Consider the following 3,991-nt stretch of genomic DNA (forward strand, 5'->3'; position numbering starts at 1 on the left):
CAAACACGTTGCATATTACATATATTACACAGTCAGAGAGTGATAGTCTCAAGGGAGAGAGACATGAGTGGAGCAGGGAAGAACGTAAGTGAGGCGGCATTTGAGGCATCGAAGAGCATAGATTGGGATACGATGGCTAAGCTTCCCATCTCCGACGAGGCTCGCTAAGAGTTCTCCACTCTTCAGTGTGCCTTCGACGTGGTCAACAACACCCTCCGAACCAAGTTCGGTCAGGTACGGTACCTCTTCTCTCTCTCTCATCGATCTTCTTTTTAGCTAATTACAATGACACCAAGGTCATTCATACTTCATTGCTTCAGGCTTTTGGTTGATTTGTGTTCTACATTTTAAGCTTAATTAATGATATGAACTTTATCCAAGTCAGCCGTTGAGATTGATTTCTTTGTTTTTGTTTATGTAAAAAACCAGAAACAATTTCTTCCAAGTTTTTTTAAAAAAATTTTATTTTATGAATTTTTTAGAATTTTAAACTATTTGGTTTGTTATTGTGTCTTACAAATCAGTGTGGGCGTGTTTGGATTGGGTCATTGCAATTCCATGGCTATGTTCAGGTTTACATGGCATTGATCTTTGATGCTCATTTTGTTTATAGAACTTGCTAGAGCTTATGAATTTTATAAACTCATTTTCAAATTATGAGACTTGGAATTGGTAATCTTTATTTATTTTTCTCCTTTTATACGTTGTTGTTTTGTCCCAATGAATACAAAAGCCTGCATTTTTATTTTATTTTTTGGAATCTTTGTTTATTCTTTTGTCAGTTTTGTATTTTTGAAATTCGAGTAATGAATTTGTATGAAAATCATGGTGACACTAACAACTAAGACATCATATGAAATTTCTGGGCCTTGTTTATATTTATCTATAATCTGATAATCCATTTTGTTAATTTATTTTTTGAATGATGCAGGAATCTGACCCGATTGACAGAGATGGGTCTCACATAGTTGATATATACAAGGAAGCATATGATAGTATGTATTATACATTACCTATGTGCCATTTATATTTATTCTTCATATAACGTTTTTCGTTATCATCTTGCATGAGATGGGTGAGTCTGTTTGAGCGAAAGTCTCCGTACTTAGGTTCTTTTCTCTGTAGTAGGAAACTTCTTCCAAGCTGTAGTCTTCTGTAAGAATGAATGCATCCAATCCTTGTTTATTTTTCTTGCATCTTCCTAAAGCACAAGAAATTTCAGGTCATAGATCATAAAGTAGTGAACCTTCTAGAACTTATCTGCATGCACTATGTTTATGTGTGACTGTAGGGAGCATATAGGGCTATTCAAAAATTGAACTTTTTGTATAGTTGGATTCAATATTGACTGTTTGGTTAGGTTTTCTTTAAAATTCAGCATATAGGTTTTCTTTAGCTCACCATTTCAATACTTAAATATATATATATAAAAAAAAAAAAAAACCTGGGGATTAATGTATATCTTATGCCCCCTACCTATCAAGAAAAAGAAGTTATTGAGATGCCTCCTTGATAATTCCCTTAGGAAATTGTGTATAAGTGAGTACAGATGGCCATAAGTTGTCTATTATATAGAGAGTATTGAAAATATTTTTTAACTCCCCCTTCCAAAAAGAAAAGAACTACTTCTAGATTAACGATAAAATTTTATCTGCAGAAGTGCAGAGTATACTTGTAAAAGAGAACAAGATTTTCTTTTTCAGAGATAATTCCATTCCTTCACTTCTGTGCTAGGTCTTTTTCTTTGGGGGGGGGGGGGGGGGGGGAGGGGGGGGGGTTAAGGGGAGCCTGTGGTTATAGGAGTTAGCTTTTTTATTGAATTTCAGTTGTTTTTGTAAACATATCAAATGATAAAAGAAAGACATGCTGTATTCAAATCACTCATATTTTTCTTCCAGATTGTATGTGCCTACAGGATTATTTTGGAAAAGCAGTGGAGTAATGCTAGAACAAAAAAATTCTATTGGAAACATTCCTTTAATAGTTTAGTTGCCAAATAATAGAACCTACTGTTGTGTTGATTTGAGGTGTTGATAAGGCTGACTTCATCTCTGCTCAATGGGTGAATCTTGCACATATGGAAAAGCTTCATATAAAAATCTTTAAAGTTACATTTTGTTTTATTTTTGTGGGTGATTTCTCATGTATACATCCTATGTACTAGGATTGCACCCCTCTTTTTCACATTTTTTTCATTAAACTTTATTTATTACATAAAAAGAAAAGACCAAGATAATGGCAATGGAGAAAAGGTTTTTGGGAATTCACCTAGCCTTGTCCAATAATCGCTTCATTGGAATCAAACAAGTATAATTAAACGGTTTATGGTGGTATAATTGGTTGATCGATCTGCTTTCTACACTCATTTATTTCCTTTAGTCTGTTAAATTTATACTAGCTCGATTTTGGCACTATATATGTTAATCTGCAGACATTTAGATCCCAAAGTATGTAGACACCATCACTCCTCATTACAAACCCAAGTCTGATGCCTTGGTAATGGCCGCAATTATTTCTTATTTTATTTTTTATTTTTATTTTTATTGGTTCCCATTACTCCTCCTATTCTCCTATTAAAGCTAAATGATCCCTTGTTTTTTTCCTCTTTCTCCATGATTTGTTTCGACAAATGTCTAGAACTGCTCATACTTGTTTTGATTTGCATAATTAAAAATGTAACATCCAAGAGGGCATGAAGAATATCCAAATGTCCATGGATATGATGGGATGACTTCCGGTCATATCTTGTGAGAAACTGAAATCAAGAAAATCTTTTCGATTGGGAATACCTGAATTGACAAATTCTTGTAAGAAAGGTTCTGATGTTGTTTATCTTCTGCTAGGAAACTTGAAAAATCAACATCAAGAGGGGTTAAAAATGGTCCAAATGTCTTAGAATCTAAAGAAATTGCTCCTGGTCATGTCTAACCAGGGTAAACTTTTTCATTAGGAGCTTCAGTGATTGCAAGAAATACTTGATTTTAGTGTTCTTACTACATAGAAACTATCCAGCTACTGTAAACACAGCAGGGGAAAAAAATCTTATATTTTTGGGAACATCTAATGAAGTTCAATATATTTTGAATGTTAGTTGGTCGAGCTGAAAGAAGTTGAAGAGAAATCTCTGAAGGAGTCTGAAAGATTGGAAAAGGAGGTTGCAGAAGTTAAAGAGATGAAGGTCAAAATTGATTTTTTTTTTTTTTAAATCACGCATTTTCCATGTCTCTCTCACCATTTTGGTATGTATTGGTTTGTGTGCCAACTTAACAGAAAAAGATCAATATCATGACTGCAGATTTGAGATGCATCCAGAGCTAAAGAAGAAGTTTGATGATGAAATCCGAAATGATTATTGGTGTTATTGAAGTTATCTCTACTTATCACTTTTCAGCTATTAAGCATCTATTGCATTTCAAGTTCTACGCCTTCATCCCCAATTTGTCACATTCCATTAGAATAAAATTAAGCAATTGTTCTTTTGGAATTTTGTAAGCTTGTTCTTGGGAAATTGTGAAAATTTTGATCAATGTACTTGTGTGGAAAAGGATTATCTTCATTTCAAGTCTTGTTTATTTCGATCATTTAATTGTTTTTAATTTTATTCTCTTGATCTAATAGTGTAAGGATTGTCATGTCATTTAATCTTATACTTGTACCATAGATCTAGGTTCTGACTTCTTAAAAAGACAGATGACTGTTATGGAATGGGCCATATGTATCAAACTAGTCTGAAGTCCAAAGTTCAATTCATTTATGAAATTCTGTTCTTAATTCCCTTTGTTTGCATGACAATTAGATATATAATCCCAAAATATACAAAACAATAAAATAAAAAGGAAACTCCACCCAAACTCAACTTTGGGCCATTGGCCACCTCTTTGAGCTCGGCTGCTATAATTCCAGCATAAAGACAAAAGGTAAACTACATATATCACAAATTCACCACAGGATAGAAAACCAACTAATAATAAGCTCTACTAAGATGAGTTGG

General features: G+C 33.5%; 1 long non-coding RNA gene across 1 annotated transcript; it reads left to right on the forward strand.

Moving 5' to 3' along the window:
- Positions 1-3,581, forward strand: LOC112038962 (uncharacterized). The gene is made up of 4 exons (XR_010630454.1): positions 1-234; positions 932-995; positions 3,092-3,178; positions 3,296-3,581. It is a non-coding gene; the product is annotated as an uncharacterized LOC112038962 (long non-coding RNA).
- The last annotated feature ends 410 nt before the right edge of the window (positions 3,582-3,991 follow it).

This window comes from Quercus suber, unplaced genomic scaffold, assembly GCF_002906115.3.
Source record: "Quercus suber isolate HL8 unplaced genomic scaffold, Cork oak 2.0 scaffold_157, whole genome shotgun sequence".
NCBI lineage: Eukaryota > Viridiplantae > Streptophyta > Magnoliopsida > Fagales > Fagaceae > Quercus > Quercus suber.